The sequence below is a fragment of the Eutrema salsugineum genome, unplaced genomic scaffold (genome assembly GCF_000478725.1).
Source record: "Eutrema salsugineum unplaced genomic scaffold, Eutsalg1_0 scaffold_12, whole genome shotgun sequence".
NCBI lineage: Eukaryota > Viridiplantae > Streptophyta > Magnoliopsida > Brassicales > Brassicaceae > Eutrema > Eutrema salsugineum.
Genome location: NW_006256895.1, coordinates 3,627,672 through 3,650,102, shown reverse-complemented (window position 1 = coordinate 3,650,102; position 22,431 = coordinate 3,627,672). Strand labels below are relative to the sequence as shown.

The 22,431-nt window shown below is 40.3% G+C and overlaps 2 non-coding genes across 2 annotated transcripts; both read left to right on the top strand.

Moving 5' to 3' along the window:
* Positions 1-6,486: 6,486 nt before the first annotated feature.
* On the top strand, positions 6,487-6,593 carry LOC112089494. Its single transcript, XR_002901132.1, has one exon. It is a non-coding gene; the product is annotated as a small nucleolar RNA R71 (small nucleolar RNA).
* An 8,046-nt stretch (positions 6,594-14,639) lies between these two features.
* Positions 14,640-14,746, top strand: LOC112089504. Its single transcript, XR_002901142.1, has one exon. It is a non-coding gene; the product is annotated as a small nucleolar RNA R71 (small nucleolar RNA).
* The last annotated feature ends 7,685 nt before the right edge of the window (positions 14,747-22,431 follow it).

Here is a 22,431-nt window from a genome sequence, read left to right as displayed (position 1 = left end):
TAAGGAAATGGAATGAGAATCTAAACCCTAAACATCACCAATCAAACATCTAAGCACCCTAATCTACACACCTAGAAGTTTAAAAGATGATTACTCACTAATCATGAAGAACACATCTAATCTTTTGCAAGAGATGATGTTAATCATGATTAGAAGTAGAAATGAGATGATGAGATGATAAGAAACAGACTTGGAATGATCAAATCCCTTCAGATATCTCTTAATCAAAAACGTTTTACACTAAAAAGGAAAGAAAACTAGAGAGAAAACTAAGTAGAAGATAACCTCCCTAGGGTTTTTCTCCAAAAAGCTATATATACTAAGTGCTAATGAACCGGGTCAGCCCGGAACAAACCGGGTCCTGACCCGGCTTTAGTGGGTAAAGTGGAATTACTGCGGGTTGGTCCAGTGTCTCCCAGGTAGCACGCCCAAGTCGCAGTAAATGAAGAACTTGTCTTGTGAGACTTAAATCGCTTTGTCTTAGCCGCACGCCCAAGTAGGAGTGTTTTGCGAGTCTTGCTGCGGCTTAATCTTCTTCTTCTTCAACTCGCAGGACCAAGGAGGTTTCTGGGGAATGTATATGTGCGACTTGGTCATCCCTAGTCCCAGGTCGCAGGCTCAAGTCGGAGTAAATTGCGAATGATCATGCGGCTTGGTTCCAGTGTCTCCCAGGTAGCATGCCCAAGTCGCAGTATTGTGGACTTAGCAATTTTCTTGCTCGGGAGCCTCAGACCTCATCCATTGATAGCTTACCCGCACTTATCAACTCGCAGCATCAATTTCCAGGCATTCGTCTTCTGGCTTGCGAGTTAACCAAGTCGCAAGACCATCTCGCAGCATTCAGAGCAGCTTGGACCACTTCGTATTCCGGAGAGTGTAACTTCTAAGATAATTGTCCGAATTGAGTGATTTTGGTTGCAGATGACAGAGGGCTCATTTATCCCCAACTTTGGTGAAGGAAGCCACGGTGCTTGGGAAGTGGAAGGCTTCCTGGAGGGCACATCTTTGCAGTGCATTTACACGACCAGAGAGAGGCGTCTAGACATGTGTCCATTCCGGAGACCGTATCTTCCTGCTCATAGCTCCGAATCGAATGATCTTGGACGTTCTGGAAATAAGAAGACTCAATTGTCTCTGATTCTCATGAATACCCCGGAAACTGAATCGGCCTGGAAGTACACCGTCCTTCGCATTCTTCAGAACTGATCTGCTTGGTCCGGAACAGCTGCGAGACAGGGGTTCCTTCCGACGAGCTTAACTCTCGGCTCACGCGTCCGAATTCCACGATTCTGCTTGCTATCAGACCGTGATCCAATCCTCTCCAACTTCTATGAAGCACCCGACATCTGAATCGGACCGGAAGGTTCCCCGGACAGGCGATCATTCAGGAATATCGGATTGCTCTGGAATGAGTGCGAGACCTGTTCGTCTTACGATTACCATATCTTTCAGCTCCGTGGTCCAAATTCCTTGATTCCAACTGTTATGAACTCTTGACTCAATTATCTCCAACTTTTATGAAGACTCCGACAGCTAAATCTGACCGTAAGGTTCCCCGGACAGGCGATTTCGGAAACGTGTCTGCACCCGGAGATTTTGGCCGAGAGACTTGACCGCGGTACGTGTTTTTGGCCGAGAAAGCTACCCGCGGGAAGGATTTTGGTCGAGAACCTTCGACCTTCAGTACACCATTTTGCCGAGAAACCCAAAATTGCTCCTTTTCACCATTTTTGATCATTCCAACTCCATTTCTTCATCTGAATCACATCATCCACTCCAAATTGGCTCCAAAAGCACCTGTTTAACACTCCAGAACATGCAAAACACTCTTGGACCTAATGCAATCTCCTAAGTCCTAAAACAATGCCTAAAGACCTAAAATGCATGCAAATGAGACATGATTTTGACTAGAATATGTACATTAAATGATGCAATTTATGAATATATCAACTCCCCCACACTTATCCTTTGCTTGTCCTCAAGCAAAAAGAACAAATGAGAGAGAGAGGTTGAATGCATTGGGAGTTCATATTTCCTTTGAAAGAGAAAAGTGACAACTAAGAGAATTCAAGTTCATGCTCAATATGCAATGCAAGACCATACTCTGATGTATCAACTCAACAGTAATCTCCACAAGTTCTCTTATTCCTCAACTCTTTGACATTCATTAAGCTCTTTACCAAGTGGATCAAATGATGCAATGTTCAAACAAGCAAAGTTTGGCTAGGGTGAGGTAATGAGACTAAAATGATCTCATCAGCGCCTGAGTGGGTTCAATGCAGCAAGGGGATCTCTCTATGAATGATCAAACTTTGGCAGAATGCTAAACGTAAAAAGCAACCTATGCATACAAGGGCAAGGACTCATCCCACCCCACACTCTACTCAAAGCTTTCTCACTTGCTCAACCTCTCAAGATCCTCACTTTCCACACTCATTTTCCTCTCACTAGGGGACTCACTTTTCATTTTCACACTCAAGTCTTGGAGTCCAAACTTTACATAGCTCTTTTTCACTTTCTTTTGTAACCTCTAGCCTCTTTTTTCTTTCTTTTTAAAACATTTGAGCTCTTGGGCTTCTTTTCTTTTCTTTTCACTTAGAGGATAGACTTTTTCTTTTCAAAACACTAGAGCTCACTTTCTTGACTCAAAACTCGAAGACTGATTTCTTTTCTTTTTCTATCCCCTAGTTATCACCATTCTCCTTTTATTTCCACTCATCTCTCCTTTTTCCACTCACCAACAAGTATTCCCCATCACTTAGTTCTCACCAAATCTCTCAGCTCCTTGATGATGGAACTTAACACTCAATGAGTCTTGCCCTTGTCACTCTAAACCTAACACTTTCTGCTAAGTTTGATCCAAGGTGGCCTTTCAATCACACACAAACATTTGGATTGAAGGAAGGATGGGTTCAAGGTGAGGAAAACTGATCCAGATGTGGACTCAGCTATTTGAGCTAAGGAAGAGGGTGGTAAAAACAGGATTCTAGCTCAAATATGTATATAGGTATCCACAAGCTTATTCAAACAATGCATCACAAGATAATTTCAAGTCAAGTTCAAGGTTTTCACTTATTAGATTTGAGTTCAATTCAAACTTGCTTCTCAGATTCAAATCATTTCAAGCCTTGCAAGCAAAGAAGTCATTTCACAAGCATATTTAATCCAAATTCTCAAAGTGATGTACTATCAAGGAAAGAACCTATCATTACTCCCATTTGCATATGATGCAAACCTATATGAAAATGCAAACTAGACTCAACCTAAAATGTGAATGCAACTACATGAGCATTTTTTGTGAAATTTTTTTCAGATTTTTCCATTTTTTTGGTTTTTATATGCACTTAGATGAATGCAAAATGAGACTCAAAGTGAAAAGGAAAATAAGATCAGAATAAACATGATTAGTAAACACAAAACCCCTCCCCCACACTTAAATAACACAGTCCCTTGTGTTATAAAAGCATGAGAAAGAGAAAAAAATTAAACATGAAATGCAAAAGATAAAGAAAAATGCTAAATGCTCATTTACAAGTGTTTGGAGTGATACCTGGTGTGGTTCTTGTGCAAAAGTGGAGTGAGTATCTGCACCAGATGAGGCCAGACACCACTAGAGATGGGTTTGGCTTGGCCTGAACTCTCTTGTGCGGCATGGACTTGTCTTGGACCAACTCGCAGACTTTGGGACATAGATACCTCGGCCTTTCTTCTTTTGCTGCTACCTAGTTCCTCTTTTCCCAGGTAGCACACCTAAGTCGCAGCTTTTGTCACTTAAACTCCTCGGCCACTCCTCTTTTGCTGCTACCTAGTCTCCATACTTCCCAGGTAGCATGACTTGGCCGCATGTTTTTGGACTTAGGAAATTGGCCAATCTTCTTATGCTGCTACCTGGTTTCTCTTTTCCCAGCTAGCACACCTAACTTGGAGTAAATTGAGAGTGTATGTGCGACTTGGTTTCTCTTGTTCCTAGGTAGCACAACCAGGCAGCAGAGTTTGGGACTTAGAACTCTTGGCCTGTTCTTCTTTTGCTGCGGCCTGGACATCTTTCACTAGGTAGCACGCCCAAGCCGGAGTAAATTGCGAGTCCTGCTGCGGCCTGGGCTCTTCTTGATCCAAACCGCACACCTAGGTAGCACTGAGGCGTTCTCCAAGTTTTTCAGTCCTTAAACACTTCTCTCAGCTCTCTCACATGCTTCATTCCATTCATCACTGAGCTATGTCCTCCACAAATCACCTAGAACCTGAGACCAACTCACAAAACCCATCAAAAGATCCTAAAACATGAAAAGAAATGAGAGAAAAGAATAAAAAGATTATATACAAGGATAAGCTTGGGGTGTCTCCCAAGAGCACTTTGTTTAAAGTCACTAAGTTTGACTTTGAAAAACCTGTTTTCAGCTGGGGTGAGGTTGAGCACTGATGCTCTTCAGCACTTCAATGGTCCTGAGCAAGAAAGCTGAGTTGGTTTGCTGCCTTTGGGAACCATTAGACCCTTGTCCTTGAGATCCTACCTTGAGACCTTTGTCCACCAGCTCTTGAATACCATCTGGGTCTTTATCAAAGATGGCCCTTGTGAGACATGCCCTCACTTCAGCAAACAGACCTGGCTTCCCATTGCAATCCAGCTTATACTTCAGAGAACCATCATCATCAACCCAAGGAGTGAGATCAAAGTCTTGAGAAGAAAGATCAGGTTTAATACTCTTGTCTTCTGATGCTGAGCCATCACTTTTGGTGTTAATCATCCTTAGATCACTAAGTGTAGGAGACCATGAGAGCAAGATGTCTTCTTCTCTGATCAATGGCTGTTCAGTCCCATCCTTGTAAACAGAGTTGGTGTGAGGTTCTTTTTCCATTTCCACAGCTGAGAGAGATTGGGATCCACCTAAAATCCCAGCACTTCCTACATACTTCATCTCAAGTACCTTAGGGGGTTCTATCTCTTGAACAACTGATCCACAAAATTCAGCTAAAGGTGGTTGAACAGGGTAAAAGGCATCCTTATCCACCTTTGTAAGCACCACTCTTTGAGTATCAAAGTCAATCATTGCACCAGTGGTGTTGAGAAATGCAGTTCCAACCAATAGGGGGAGCTCTTTGGTCTTCTTCATCTTCATGATCACAAAATCAGTGGGAATTATGCATTCACCAACTTGAAGTGGATAGTCTTCTAAAAATCCATATGGTTTCTTGGAGTAGGAATCACCAAAGGTGATAGAAGAGGGGTAGGACGTTATAGACTTGACTTTTAGCTTCTCTATCATATCTTTAGACATTATACTCACACTTGAGCCTGAATCACACAAAGCATTCTCAACTCTAAAGTTTCCAAGAGTGCAAGAGATGGTGAACTTCCCTGGGTTGCCTAGCTTTGGGAGGGAGGTGGGCTTCATCTGAGTTGATTAAGAGGTGGAGGCACAATCTGTTAGCTTTGCTTGACCAGTTGGATGCTCCTTTGTTTCAATAGACACTGAATCATTCCTTTGCAGAACAGAAAGAACTGAACCGGCTGCCCCCACACTTTTGCTCTCAATGTCCTCATTGAGTTCATGTAAGAAGCCCAGGAAATCATCTATAATGGTGTCCTCATCCACTTGAGTGTGTGCATTCTCAGTACAAACTTGCCCATAAAGGAGGTCTTCAATCTCTTGTACAGCAGCTGAACGGTCCTCATTGGAGTAGATGGCATTGCAACAATCTTTTGAGTTTTGAAGAGCTTTACCAGGAAGAGAGATTTGTGGTTCAGAAGTGCAGATGCCCTTGTTCTTTTTAATAGTCTTTAGTTCAGCACCCAGTGTCTCCAGGTCAGATACCATCTTTTGTTGTCCTAGTAAGAGCTGTTGGAGAAGAACATTGAAATCAGGACTTTGTTGAACAGTTGGTGGGCCAAAACCAGGAGGTGGAGCCTTTGGCTGTAGGCTGACTTGATTTGTGAAGCTATTCCCTTGATTCTGAACCGCTGGTTGCTGAAAACCCTGTTGACCTTGGGAGTTACCTTGGTACTGATTCTGTTGAACAAAGCTTTGAGGAGGGTATATTTGGTCTTGGGGGTTGGCCACATTGTTGCTCCTATAGGACAAGTTCTGGTGGTTGTTGAAGTTGTTGTAACCATTGAACTTGTTTTGATTTCCAATGAAATGCAACTCCTCTCGAGTGAGACCCTCTTCATTGATATTTTTGAAGCATCTCTTCTCCTCACTCACATAGTGTATAGGCTTTTGAGTGGCAGCTAGGGCTTTGTCAAGCTTGATATTCAACACTTTAAACTTCTCTTCCAGCTCTTGGTGTCTACCAGAATCTTCTCCTCTATAGCTTCTATCATAATCTTCCCCATAAGTGTCTTGGCTCATGGCTAAGTTCTCAACAAGTTCCATAGCTGCATTGATTTCTTTTGCCAAGAAATTTCCATTTGATGCTGTGTCCAACTGAATCCTGATCTTAGGAACAGCTCCTCTATACAAAGTGCTAAGGAGAGAGGCTTCTGAAAAGCCATGATGTGGGCACTGATTTGTGTAGCTTCTGAACCTTTCCAAAGCTTCTCCAAAGGTCTCATTAGAATGTTGAGTGAAGCTGGAAATCTGGTTCCTTAGCTTTGCAGTCCTTGAGCTTGAGAAGAACTTGGATAGAAAGGCAATCTTGCATTGCTCCCATGTGTGGATGGATCCTCTTGGGAGGTTCTTTTCCCACTGATGTGCCTTATCTCCAAGGCTGAATGGGAACAATCTCAGTTTGAAACTGTCTTCAGATACCCCATTGATCTTAGTGAGATCACAAACTCTGTCAAACTGATCCAGATGCTCCAAGGGATCCTCCATAGGTAAGCCATGGAACTTCTGATTCTGAACCATATTGATCAAAGAGGCCTTCACCTCAAAGTTGTTGTTTTGGACAGGAGGTGGCCTGATTCCTGCTCCATACTGGTGTGCATAAGCTCGGTCATTCTCACCAACAAAGACTGGTTGGGGCTGATGACGTATGGGTGGGTTTGGGTGGGGCTGTGGTGGATTAACCTGAGGTCGGTCTTGGTTCTGGTTACCCTGAGCGTGTCCCTGATGGATCTGAGCCTGTTGAGCCTGAATTCCAATCCCATTACCAGCTCTTTGACCTTGATCAGCTTCTTGAGCCTGATGCTCATTCCCAACTTGCTGATTCATTCCTAACCTCTCCAAGTGAACAGCTCTTTCTCTTTGTCTTCTGGCTTGGCTTCTTGTGATCATAAACCTGAAAACAAAGACAGAGCTTGAAAGGTGATCAGTAAAACAAAATAAACTTGATCTCAAAAACTATATCAGAAACTAATGCTAACAATCCCCACACAATATAGTATAGTGGTAAGTATTCCCGCCTGTCACGCAGGTGACCCGGGTTCGATCCCCGGCAACGGCGCCAATTGATAACTAATGTTTTTAAGGCCTTAAGAAGGGTTATCAATCCCCTTGTCAAAGTTCTTAAGTCAAGTGGTCAAAGACAGGTTTTTGATAACAAGTAACAAATGAAATCATAAACAAGAAACAAACAAGCAATGATAAGGAAGTAATTAAAGCAAGCTCAATAAGATGATGGTGATTAAGCAAATGATAAAAGCTAAACCTCTAGATGTGATCATTGATTAGGGTGCTTTAGATATTGATTCATGATGCTAAGAATATAATGCAACACTTGCTACTCTTTAGTCTAGGCTTCTTAATCAGATTAATTCATTCCCATGACAATAATCCCTTTGCTAATCACTTAATCAAGTCTAACAACTATTAGATATAATCAAGCAAATCAACAAGCATAATGCATCAAGCCTAATAAGTGACCAAACAATCTCTCAACCAAGAAGACTGAATCTTATACAGAAAGACATAACAAGCAATCACATGATCTCAAACATTTCAACTTAGAACTCTAATCTAGACTAATCCTCTCAGGAAGGCATTAATCTCTACACTAATCCACTTTCAAACCAAATTCTCATTTGTGAAATATGAACTAATGAGCATTAAGAAACAGTTCTAATAGGTCATTTATGCTTCAAACAAACATTCCCATGGCATTTAAAACATAAACCCTTAAGTTAGCTCTTTCAGGCATTTCATCAAACACTTTTGGTGCATGAAATGCCTATGAACCCAGATTTCACTTTCCCAAGGAAATCAGGCATTAGGAGCAGCTAACTAAGGAAATGAAATGAGAATCTAAACCCTAAACATCACAAATCAAACATCTAAGCACCCTAATCTACACACCTAGAAGTTTAAAAGATGACTACTCACTAATCATGAAGAACACATCTAATATTTTGCAAGAGATGATGTTAATCATGATTAGAAGCAGAAATGAGATGATGAGATGATAAGAAACAGACTTGGAATGATCAAATCCCTTCAGATATCTCTTAATCAAAAACGTTTTACACTAAAAAGGAAAGAAAACTAGAGAGAAAACTAAGTAGAAGATAACCTCCCTAGGGGTTTTCTCCAAAAAGCTATATATACTAAGTGCTAATGAACCGGGTCAGCCCGGAACAAACCGGGTCCTGACCCGGCTTTAGTGGGTAAAGTGGAATTACTGCGGGTTGGTCCAGTGTCTCCCAGGTAGCACGCCCAAGTCGCAGTAAATGAAGAACTTGTCTTGTGAGACTTAAATCGCTTTGTCTTAGCCGCACGCCCAAGTAGGAGTGTTTTGCGAGTCTTGCTGCGGCTTAATCTTCTTCTTCTTCAACTCGCAGGACCAAGGAGGTTTCTGGGGAATGTACATGTGCGACTTGGTCATCCCTAGTCCCAGGTCGCAGGCTCAAGTCGGAGTAAATTGCGAATGATCATGCGGCTTGGTTCCAGTGTCTCCCAGGTAGCATGCCCAAGTCGCAGTATTGTGGACTTAGCAATTTTCTTGCTCGGGAGCCTCAGACCTCATCCATTGATAGCTTACCCGCACTTCTCAACTCGCAGCATCAATTTCCAGGCATTCGTCTTCAGGCTTGCGAGTTAACCAAGTCGCAAGACCATCTCGCAGCATTCAGAGCAGCATGGACCACTTCGTATTCCGGAGAGTGTAACTTCTAAGATAATTGTCCGAATTGAGTGATTTTGGTTGCAGATGACAGAGGGCTCATTTATCCCCAACTTTGGTGAAGGAAGCCTCGGTGCTTGGGAAGTGGAAGGCTTCCTGAAGGGCACATCTTTGCAGTGCATTTACACGACCAGAGAGAGGCGTCTAGACATGTGTCGTTTCCGGAGACCGTATATTCCTGCTCATAGCTCCGAATCGAATGATCTTGGACGTTCTGGAAAGAAGACTCAATTGTCTCTGATTCTCAAGAAGACCCCGGAAACTGAATCGGCCTGGAAGTACACCGTCCTTCGCATTCTTCAGAACTGATCTGCTTGGTCCGGAACAGCTGCGAGACAGGGGTTCCTTCCGACGAGCTTAACTCTCTTCTCACGCGTCCGAATTCCACGATTCCGCTTGCTATGGGACCGTGATCCAATCCTCTCCAACTTCTATGAAGCACCCGACATCTGAATCGGACCGGAAGGTTCCCCGGACAGGCGATCATTCAGGGGTATCGGATTGCTCCGGAATGAGTGCGAGACCTGTTCGTCTTCCGATTACCATATCTTTCAGTTCTGTGGTCCAAATGCCTTGATTCCAACTGTTATGAACTCTTGACTCAATTATCTCCAACCTTTATGAAGACTCCGACAGCTAAATCTGACCGGAAGGTTCCCCGGACAGGCGATTTCGGAAACGTGTCTGCACCCGGAGATTTTGGCCGAGAGACTTGACCGCGGTACGTGTTATTGGCCGAGAAAGCTACCCGCGGGAAGGATTTTGGTCGAGAACCTTCGACCTTCAGTACACCATTTTGCCGAGAAACCCAAAATTGCTCCTTTTCACCATTTTTGATCATTCCAACTCCATTTCTTCATCTGAATCACATCATCCACTCCAAATTGGCTCCAAAAGCACCTGTTTAACACTCCAAAACATGCAAAACTCTCTTGGACCTAATGCAATCTCCTAAGTCCTAAAACAATGCCTAAAGACCTAAAATGCATGCAAATAAGACATGATTTTGACTAGAATATGTACATTAAATGATGCAATTTATGAATATATCAACTCCCCCACACTTATCCTTTGCTTGTCCTCAAGCAAAAAGAACAAACGAGAGAGAGAGGTTGAATGCATTGGGAGTTCATATTTCCTTTGAAAGAGAAAAGTGACAACTAAGAGAATTCAAGTTCATGCTCAATATGCAATGCAAGACCATACTCTGATGTATCAACTCAACAGTAATCTCCACAAGTTCTCTTATTCCTCAACTCTTTGACATTCATTAAGCTCTTTACCAAGTGGATCAAATGATGTTATGTTCAAACAAGCAAAGTTTGGCTAGGGTGAGGTAATGAGACTAAAATGATCTCATCAGCGCCTGAGTGGGTTCAATGCAGCAAGGGGATCTCTCTATGAATGATCAAACTTTGGCAGAATGCTAAAGGTAAAAAGCAACCTATGCATACAAGGGCAAGGACTCATCCCACCCCACACTCTACTCAAAGCTTTCTCACTTGCTCAACCTCTCAAGATCCTCACTTTTCACACTCATTTTCCTCTCACTAGGGGACTCACTTTTCATTTTCACACTCAAGTCTTGGAGTCCAAACTTTACATAGCTCTTTTTCACTTTATTTTGTAACCTCTAGCCTCTTTTTCTTTCTTTTTAAAACATTTGAGCTCTTGGGCTTCTTTTCTTTTCTTTTCACTTAGAGGCTAGACTTTTTCTTTTCAAAACACTAGAGCTCACTTTCTTGACTCAAAACTCCAAGACTGATTTCTTTTCTTTTTCTATCCCCTAGTTCTCACCATTCTCCTTTTATTTCCACTCATCTCTCCTTTTTCCACTCACCAACAAGTATTCCCCATCACTTAGTTCTCACCAAATCTCTCAGCTCCTTGATGATGGAACTTAACACTCAATGAGTCTTGCCCTTGTCGCTCTAAACCTAACACTTTCTGCTAAGTTTGATCCAAGGTGGCCTTTCAATCACACACAAACATTTGGCTTGAAGGAAGGATGGGTTCAAGGTGAGGAAAACTGATCCAGATGTGGACTCAGCTATTTGAGCTAAGGAAGAGGGTGGTAAAAACAGGATTCTAGCTCAAATATGTATATAGGTATCCACAAGCTTATTCAAACAATGCATCACAAGATAATTTCAAGTCAAGTTCAAGGTTTTCACTTATTAGAGTTGAGTTCAATTCAAACTTGCTTGTCAGATTCAAATCATTTCAAGCCTTGCAAGCAAAGAAGTCATTTCACAAGCATATTTAATCCAAATTCTCAAAGTGATGTACTCTCAAGGAAAGAACCTATCATTACTCCCATTTGCATATGATGCAAACCTATATGAAAATGCAAACTAGACTCAACCTAAAATGTGAATGCAACTACATGAGCATTTTTTGTGAAATTGTTTTCTGATTTTTCCATTTTTTTGGTTTTTATATGCACTTAGATGAATGCAAAATGAGACTCAAAGTGAAAAGGAAAATAAGATCAGAATAAACATGATTAGTAAACACAAAACCCCTCCCCCACACTTAAATAACACAGTCCCTTGTGTTATAAAAGCATGAGAAAGAGAAAAAAATCAAACATGAAATGCAAAAGATAAAGAAAAATGCTAAATGCTCATTTACAAGTGTTTGGAGTGATACCTGGTGTGGTTCTTGTGCAAAAGTGGAGTGAGTATCTGCACCAGATGAGGCCAGACACCACTAGAGATGGGTTTGGCTTGGCCTGAACTCTCTTGTGCGGCATGGACTTGTCTTGGACCAACTCGCAGACTTTGGGACATAGATACCTCGGCCTTTCTTCTTTTGCTGCTACCTAGTTCCTCTTTTCCCAGGTAGCACACCTAAGTCGCAGCTTTTGTCACTTAAACTCCTCGGCCACTCCTCTTTTGCTGCTACCTAGTCTCCATACTTCCCAGGTAGCATGACTTGGCCGCATGTTTTTGGACTTAGGAAATTGGCCAATCTTCTTATGCTGCTACCTGGTTTCTCTTTTCCCAGCTAGCACACCTAACTTGGAGTAAATTGAGAGTGTATGTGCGACTTGGTTTCTCTTGTTCCTAGGTAGCACAACCAGGTAGCAGAGTTTGGGACTTAGAACTCTTGGCCTGTTCTTCTTTTGCTGCGGCCTGGACATCTTTCACTAGGTAGCATGCCCAGGCCGGAGTAAATTGCGAGTCCTGCTGCGGCCTGGGCTCTTCTTGATCCAAACCGCACACCTAGGTAGCACTGAGGCGTTCTCCAAGTTTTTCAGTCCTTAAACACTTCTCTCAGCTCTCTCACATGCTCCATTCCATTCATCACTGAGCTATGTCCTCCAAAAATCACCTAGAACCTGAGACCAACTCACAAAACCCATCAAAAGATCCTAAAACATAAAAAGAAATGAGAGAAAAGAATAAAAAAATTATATACAAGGATAAGCTTGGTGTGTCTCCCAAGAGCACTTTGTTTAAAGTCACTAAGTTTGACTTTGAAAAACCTGTTTTCAGCTGGGGTGAGGTTGAGCACTGATGCTCTTCAGCACTTCAATGGTCCTGAGCAAGAAAGCTGAGTTGGTTTGCTGCCTTTGGGAACCATTAGACCCTTGTCCTTGAGATCCCACCTTGAGACCTTTGTCCACCAGCTCTTGAATACCATCTGGGTCTTTATCAAAGATGGCCCTTGTGAGACATGCCCTCACTTCAGCAAACAGACCTGGCTTCCCATTGCAATCCAGCTTATACTTCAGAGAACCATCATCATCAACCCAAGGAGTGAGATCAAAGTCTTGAGAAGAAAGATCAGGTTTAATACTCTTGTCTTCTGATGCTGAGCCATCACTTTTGGTGTTAATCATCCTTAGATCACTAAGTGTAGGAGACCATGAGAGCAAGATGTCTTCTTCTCTGATCAATGGCTGTTCAGTCCCATCCTTGTAAACAGGGTTGGTGTGAGGTTCTTTTTCCATTTCCACAGCTGAGAGAGATTGGGATCCACCTAAAATCCCAGCACTTCCTACATACTTCATCTCAAGTACCTTAGGGGGTTCTATCTCTTGAACAACTGATCCACAAAATTCAGCTAAAGGTGGTTGAACAGGGTAAAAGGCATCCTTATCCACCTTTGTAAGCACCACTCTTTGAGTATCAAAGTCAATCATTGCACCAGTGGTGTTGAGAAATGCAGTTCCAAGCAATAGGGGGAGCTCTTTGGTCTTCTTCATCTTCATGATCACAAAATCAGTGGGAATTATGCATTCACCAACTTGAAGTGGATAGTCTTCTAAAAATCCATATGGTTTCTTGGAGTAGGAATCACCAAAGGTGATAGAAGAGGGGTAGGACGTTATAGACTTGACCTTTAGCTTCTCCATCATATCTTTAGACATTATACTCACACTTGAGCCTGAATCACACAAAGCAACTCTAAAGTTTCCAAGAGTGCAAGAGATGGTGAACTTCCCTGGGTTGCCTAGCTTTGGGAGGGAGGTGGGCTTCATCTGAGTTGATTCAGAGGTGGAGGCACAATCTGTTAGCTTTGCTTGACCAGTTGGCAGCTCCTTTGTTTCAATAGACACTGAATCATTCCTTTGCTGAACAGAAAGAACTGAACCGGCTGCCCCCACACTTTTGCTCTCAATGTCCTCATTGAGTTCATGTAAGAAGCCCAGGAAATCATCTATAATGGTGTCCTCATCCACTTGAGTGTGTGCATTCTCAGTACAAACTTGCCCATAAAGGAGGTCTTCAATCTCTTGTACAGCAGCTGAACGGTCCTCATTGGAGTAGATGGCATTGCAACAATCTTTTGAGTTTTGAAGAGCTTTACCAGGAAGAGAGACTTGTGGTTCAGAAGTGCAGATGCCCTTGTTCTTTTTAATAGACTTTAGTTCAGTGCCCAGTGTCTCCAGGTTAGATACCATCTTTTGTTGTCCTAGTAAGAGCTGTTGGAGAAGAACATTGAAATCAGGACTTTGTTGAACAGTTGGTGGGCCAAAACCAGGAGGTGGAGCCTTTGGCTGTAGGCTGACTTGATTTGTGAAGCTATTCCCTTGATTCTGAACCGCTGGTTGCTGAAAACCCTGTTGACCTTGGGAGTTACCTTGGTACTGATTCTGTTGAACAAAGCTTTGAGGAGGGTATATTTGGTCTTGGGGGTTGGCCACATTGTTGCTCCTATAGGACAAGTTCTGGTGGTTGTTGAAGTTGTTGTAACCATTGAACTTGTTTTGATTTCCAATGAAATGCAACTCCTCTCGAGTGAGACCCTCTTCATTGATATTTTTGAAGCATCTCTTCTCCTCACTCACATAGTGTATAGGCTTTTGAGTGGCAGCTAGGGCTTTGTCAAGCTTGATATTCAGCACTTTGATCTTCTCTTCCAGCTCTTGGTGTCTACAAGCATTTTCTCCTCTATAGCTTCTATCATAATCTTCCCCATAAGTGTCTTGGCTCATGGCTAAGTTCTCAACAAGTTCCAGAGCTGCATTGATTTCTTTTGCCAAGAAATTTCCATTTGATGCTGTGTCCAACTGAATCCTGATCTTAGGAACAGCTCCTCTATACAAAGTGCTAAGGAGAGAGGCTTCTGAAAAGCCATGATGTGGGCACTGATTTGTGTAGCTTCTAAACCTTTCCAAAGCTTCTCCAAAGGTCTCATTAGAATGTTGAGTGAAGCTGGAAATCTGGTTCCTTAGCTTTGCAGTCCTTGAGCTTGAGAAGAACTTGGATAGAAAGGCAATCTTGCATTGCTCCCATGTGTGGATGGATCCTCTTGAGAGGTTCTTTTCCCACTGATGTGCCTTATCTCCAAGGCTGAATGGGAACAATCTCAGTTTGAAACTGTCTTCAGATACCCCATTGATCTTAGTGAGATCACAAACTCTGTCAAACTGATCCAGATCCTCCAAGGGATCCTCCATAGGTAAGCCATGGAACTTCTGATTCTGAACCATATTGATCAAAGAGGCCTTCACCTCAAAGTTGTTGTTTTGGACAGGAGGTGGCCTGATTCCTGCTCCATACTGGTGTGCATAAGCTCGGTCATTCTCACCAACAAAGACTGGTTGGGGCTGATGACGTATGGGTGGGTTTGGGTGGGGCTGTGGCTGGTTAACTTGAGGTTGGTCTTGGTTCTGGTTACCCTGAGCGTGTCCCTGATGGACCTGAGCCTGTTGAGCCTGAATTCCAATCCCATTACCAGCTCTTTGACCTTGATCAGCTTCTTGAGCCTAATGCTCATTCCCAACTTGCTGATTCATTCCTAACCTCTCCAAGTGAACAGCTCTTTCTCTTTGTCTTCTGGCTTGGCTTCTTGTGATCATAAACCTGAAAACAAAGACAGAGCTTGAAAGGTGATCAGTAAAATAAAAGAAACTTGATCTCAAAAACTATATCAGAAACTAATGCTAACAATCCCCACACAATATGGCAACGGCGCCAATTGATAACTAAGGTTTTTAGGCCTTAAGAAGGGTTATCAATCCCCTTGTCAAAGTAGTATAAGGGGTGTCAATCCATATGTGTGGTAGTTAGGCACTAGTTTATGTGATAAGTTCTTAAGTCAAGTGGTCAAAGACAGGTTTTTGATAACAAGTAACAAATGAAATCATAAACAAGAAACAAACAAGCAATGATAAGGAAGTAATTAAAGCAAGCTCAATAAGATGATGGTGATTAAGCAAATGATAAAAGCTAAACCTCTAGATGTGATCATTGATTAGGGTGCTTTAGATATTGATTCATGATGCTAAGAATATAATGCAACACTTGCTACTCTTTAGTCTAGGCTTCTTAATCAGATTAATTCATTCCCATGACAATAATCCCTTTGCTAATCACTTAATCAAGTCTAACAACTATTAGATATAATCAAGCAAATCAACAAGCATAATGCATCAAGCCTAATAAGTGACCAAACAATCTCTCAACCAAGAAGACTGAATCTTATACAGAAAGACATAACAAGCAATCACATGATCTCAAACATTTCAACTTAGAACTCTAATCTAGACTAATCCTCTCATGAAGGCATTAATCTCTACACTAATCCACTTTCAAACCAAATTCTCATTTGTGAAATATGAACTAATGAGCATTAAGAAACAGTTCTAATAGGTCATTTATGCTTCAAATAAACATTCCCATGGCATTTAAAACATAAACCCTTAAGTTAGCTCTTTCAGGCATTTCATCAAACACTTTTGGTGCATGAAATGCCTATGAACCCAGATTTCACTTTCCCAAGGAAATCAGGCATTAGGAGCAGTTAACTAAGGAAATGAAATGAGAATCTAAACCCTAAACATCACAAATCAAACATCTAAGCACCCTAATCTACACACCTAGAAGTTTAAAAGATGACTACTCACTAATCATGAAGAACACATCTAATATTTTGCAAGAGATGATGTTAATCATGATTAGAAGCAGAAATGAGATGATGAGATGATAAGAAACAGACTTGGAATGATCAAATCCCTTCAGATATCTCTTAATCAAAAACGTTTTACACTAAAAAGGAAAGAAAACTAGAGAGAAAACTAAGTAGAAGATAACCTCCCTAGGGGTTTTCTCCAAAAAGCTATATATACTAAGTGCTAATGAACCGGGTCAGCCCGGAACAAACCGGGTCCTGACCCGGCTTTAGTGGGTAAAGTGGAATTACTGCGGGTTGGTCCAGTGTCTCCCAGGTAGCACGCCCAAGTCGCAGTAAATGAAGAACTTGTCTTGTGAGACTTAAATCGCTTTGTCTTAGCCGCACGCCCAAGTAGGAGTGTTTTGCGAGTCTTGCTGCGGCTTAATCTTCTTCTTCTTCAACTCGCAGGACCAAGGAGGTTTCTGGGGAATGTACATGTGCGACTTGGTCATCCCTAGTCCCAGGTCGCAGGCTCAAGTCGGAGTAAATTGCGAATGATCATGCGGCTTGGTTCCAGTGTCTCCCAGGTAGCATGCCCAAGTCGCAGTATTGTGGACTTAGCAATTTTCTTGCTCGGGAGCCTCAGACCTCATCCATTGATAGCTTACCCGCACTTCTCAACTCGCAGCATCAATTTCCAGGCATTCGTCTTCAGGCTTGCGAGTTAACCAAGTCGCAAGACCATCTCGCAGCATTCAGAGCAGCATGGACCACTTCGTATTCCGGAGAGTGTAACTTCTAAGATAATTGTCCGAATTGAGTGATTTTGGTTGCAGATGACAGAGGGCTCATTTATCCCCAACTTTGGTGAAGGAAGCCTCGGTGCTTGGGAAGTGGAAGGCTTCCTGAAGGGCACATCTTTGCAGTGCATTTACACGACCAAAGAGAGGCGTCTAGACATGTGTCGTTTCCGGAGACCGTATATTCCTGCTCATAGCTCCGAATCGAATGATCTTGGACGTTCTGGAAAGAAGACTCAATTGTCTCTGATTCTCAAGAAGACCCCGGAAACTGAATCGGCCTGGAAGTACACCGTCCTTCGCATTCTTCAGAACTGATCTGCTTGGTCCGGAACAGCTGCGAGACAGGGATTCCTTCCGACGAGCTTAACTCTCTGCTCACGCGTCCGAATTCCACGATTCTGCTTGCTATGAGACCGTGATCCAATCCTCTCCAACTTCTATGAAGCACCCGACATCTGAATAGGACCGGAAGGTTCCCCGGACAGGCGATCATTCAGGAATATCGGATTGCTCTGGAATGAGTGCGAGACCTGTTCGTCTTACGATTACCATAGCTTTCAGCTCCGTGGTCCAAATTCCTTGATTCCAACTGTTATGAACTCTTGACTCAATTATCTCCAACTTTTATGAAGACTCCGACAGCTAAATCTGACCGGAAGGTTCCCCGGACAGGCGATTTCGGAAACGTGTCTGCACCCGGAGATTTTGGCCGAGAGACTTGACCGCGGTACGTGTTTTTGGCCGAGAAAGCTACCCGCGGGAAGGATTTTGGTCGAGAACCTTCGACCTTCAGTACACCATTTTGCCGAGAAACCCAAAATTGCTCCTTTTCACCATTTTTGATCATTCCAACTCCATTTCTTCATCTGAATCACATCATCCACTCCAAATTGGCTCCAAAAGCACCTGTTTAACACTCCAAAACATGCAAAACTCTCTTGGACCTAATGCAATCTCCTAAGTCCTAAAAAAATGCCTAAAGACCTAAAATGCATGCAAATGAGACATGATTTTGACTAGAATATGTACATTAAATGATGCAATTTATGAATATATCAAGCTCAAATCTGACATGATAACACTCAAAGACAACATGGTGGAGCTGAAGAATGACTTTAAGGCAGATATGATGGACCAAAGAGCTACACTAAATGCAATCCTAAAGTATCTCGGTGATAATATCACTACTCTCCAACCTTCGGTTCCTGCTACTACTGAACCTTCTCCTACTACCCAAGCACAATAGTCTAACTTAGATTAGTGGTGTGTTAATGCTTTAAGTTAAAGTTTGCATCTTTTGTAAGACTTCTAACTTTATAAATCTTTTGCTAATGTATGATTAGATCTTTTGTATAACCTTTCATAATGTATGATATTGGAATTTCAAATTCAAGATATCAGGTTTTATTTTTTTTTATTTTTTTTTTGCCTAATTTAAGATTAGCCATGTAAGGTAATGTGATATTTTCGTAGCTTTAGAGTTTAGCCACGAAATTAAAAGTCACAAACATAGTCACGACAATTTCATGGCTAGTCACTTAGCCACGTTTTAGTCATATGAATATCGTGGCAATTTTAGCCACACAATAACAACGAAATAAACACTCGCTATATAGCCACAACGATCATTGTGTGGCTTTTTCGTAACTAAATCAGCTACGAAAATACTGTGTCTAAATCGTGACTAAATAGACACGAAAAGCCACGAAAAAAATTAGTCACGATCCTATAGACACGATTTATTTTCGTGACTCTGTGTGGCTATATGATGATATAGTCACGTAAATTATGTCTTAGCCACGAAATGTTCAGTGGCTATACGATTTTTTTTACTAGTGATCTTCCACTTGTACTTTTTCTTTATATGCTTCTTTTTTTTTATCTCTCGGTTTTTTTCTTGTATATTTTTTTTTTCACCGTCCTCGTATTCCCCAACTTTTTCTTTGTTTTTTTTGTCAATTTTTACTCATCATATTCTTCTTCATATTTTTGTCTTATTTAAATACATATTCTTCATCTTCACATTCCTCTACTTCATCTACATCATTTTTCAAAAAAATTCTTCTTCTACTACTGCTTTCTTGTTATCTTCCGGTTTTCTTCTTCTTAAATTTCCTCCTCTTATAATCCTTATCCCTTTTTGTCATTCACTGCTATCCATCTTCTTCTTAATTAATCAAATTTTTTTTCTTCATCTTCTTAAGCAGTGAAACAAATGTTTCAATATGGAAAAAAATTTAATCGACTCTCAACAATCATGGTCACTTAATTTACTTTCTACATATATAAACCTGAACTAAATAACTTTTAGAGTTACTGAGTTGAAACAAAATTTTAATGAAACGATACAAAAATGCAGTCCCACACTTTACTTGCACTGCTAATATTTTCACAATCTATGGATATTTTTTGTTGCCAAAAGTCTCTTCCCCCCCCCCCCCCCCACATATAATAAAAATGCAGTTTTTGTATTTTCCAAAATTCTTTTTTCATCCGCTTTGTTGACATCTTTTTCGTATATTAACACAAACCCCACAATAAAAATCTAGTTTCAATCTGTACCAATACTATCACAACTTAAAAATGTTTATTTTCTTCGCTTGATCCAGCATGGGCATATAAACAGCTTTAAATTTTTAAATTTTAATTACAATTATATTTGTTTCCATTCATTTTGATGATCATGTAGTAGTAAGATTTCTTCAAATAAATGATTATGTAACAATCTTGTTAATTATTTTACGTAGATATGAAAACCAACAAAATATTTCTTTCTAATACATAACTACAGTGTGAATTAGTTTTAACATGTAAGAGGAAAAAACTCAAACTCCATGTCGAAATAATTCTGAAGACGGCTAACAAAGGAAATGAGTATGCAATCTACACATACAGTATGCTTCAAAAAGTCATTTTCAATAATACCATAGAAGGAGAAAGATCTCTTTGAAGATTGAGCAAGGACATAATAAAAAGTATCAGCTTAAAATGGAGAGCATGTTATCTTTTGAGCGATTCTGGATTGTAAGTCCTCGGGAATTGAAGATAAGATAGCTCATTTTGTAACAACCAATTCAAGATGTGCAACTGTGGTGTATTTGTGAATGAATACCCCAACCGTCCCATAATATATGGCTGCAAAGGAGACAACATCTGTATACGATGCTATTGGAACCAAGAAGATGAAAGATTTATTACCTATTTTCCATCATTTGTCTTGAGCAGGCCGGATATGAGCGTATGGTTAACGTTCGTTTGATATCTCTTTTGATCTCCAATTTGTTTGATCTTTTATTTGGTAGTACCTCAATTTGAATGGCATATAATTTCTGAGTATATTATATGATTTTCTAGAATTTTATGGTATTTGTTAAACACATCGAGCAAAAAAATGAATCACCAAAATAAGTCAATTTAATTAATTTGTTTTTTTAGCTATTAAAAAAAAATCAATTAAATCATTAATGAATGGGAAAAATGGAAAAAATGAAGGCTGAATGTGATAGAATTTTTATGGCATTTGTTATAAACATACTAAAAGTGCTAATCAAAATAAAGAATTGGATTGTTAATGGTATTTGTCATAAACATTCCTAAAAATGCTAATCAAAATAGAGATTTGAATTATGAATAAACTGAGCAACAAAAAAAAAAGAATTATTAATAAACTGTAATGATTGACAGCCTAATAATTTATAAGATAAATATAGTACTCAATAATAAACTTGTCTCTACTGGTATTGATAATGTTCATCAATGTATGAAGATACCTTCTCGAAGACGAATTCGAAAAACTCGACGATTTGAACAACGATCTCGATTCTTCCACAGCCACAATCACTTACAGAGCTGTCCTAAAGGTATCTCGTTAGAAAACAGATCAAGAAAGAAAGTTTATTTTTTAGAGTTGAATTTATAACAAATACTAACATAAAAACACACAAACACATATGATTAAAAGATGCTAGGGTTTCATACAACTACATGCCAAACCAGTAAAATAATAAACAGCATAAAAAAACACAAACACTTAAAGTGAAAAGATGTTAGGGTTTCATGCTACAAATCTGGTTTACAATATCCGAGATAGATAATAAATTGCAAGTTCTACCGGTGAGACGAACAAACCAAAAGAACTTATTTGCTTCAATTCTGTCTATTGTATGCAACTAAACCTTGTTCGTGTTCAATAGAAAACATGTTACTGAATTACAAACAGCCAAGAAAATCGATGTAGCTAATTAACTACCCTTTTCGATGATCCACTTCGGTCTTCACCTAAAATAGATTAAAAGTTTTTAAAAAATTAAATACGAATAATATCCTTAAACTCGAAAACCTATGAAAGAAAAAGTGAAAGTAATTCAAAAAGTGCAAATTAAATAATTAAACAGAGGCTAGCTAACAGAAAATAATCATATATGATTAGGGTTTCACGAGAGAAACCGGTTTCTGCAGGATTTCAGGCATATATTCTGCTGTGAAATTTACCATTAAGAAAGAGAAACGTTGTAACAATTCTCACCATTGTAGGCAACGAAACCTTTTTGTGCATAATAGATTAGAAACATGCAAGAGGGAAGCTAGATCAATAAACTGCAATAGCTAATTAATTAGCCTTTTCGAATATCTCTTCGGTTACTCTCTCTAACATATAGAGGTAGATTTAAATGAATTAAATAAAAAAAAACGTAATTAACGTCAAAAATTATATTAAAGAAAACTGAACAAAGCGAAACAAAAAAAAACTAATTAACATCTAATTAAAAAGCGAATTAAAAAAATAACGTCAGAAAATATATAAAAAACTGTACAAAACCAAAAAAAAACATCCCAAAATATATAAAAGAAAACTGAAGAAAACACAACAAAAAATAAATAGATATAGATTACAAATATTAAACAAAGGAGAAGTAAACCTGTTGTAGACGTTTGGCTCTGATCAAGCTGCGAACCTAAACTCTCGAGATAGTCGATGTCCAAAACACGCAAATACCTAGCAAAAACACAGAAAAACACATTTACTAACCTCGAACATGTATGATCCTCAGTGTATATTTAATCGAAAATACCTATGGCGCGTACAAAAACCAAATCTATCATTGTCGTAACTCGTATAATCTTCCGTGTTTAAAACAATAACAGATGACATAATGCTAAACGGCGGTTACAGCGTTTCCAAATATCAAATACGGCGGTTCTAATGATTCCGAATATCTAAAAA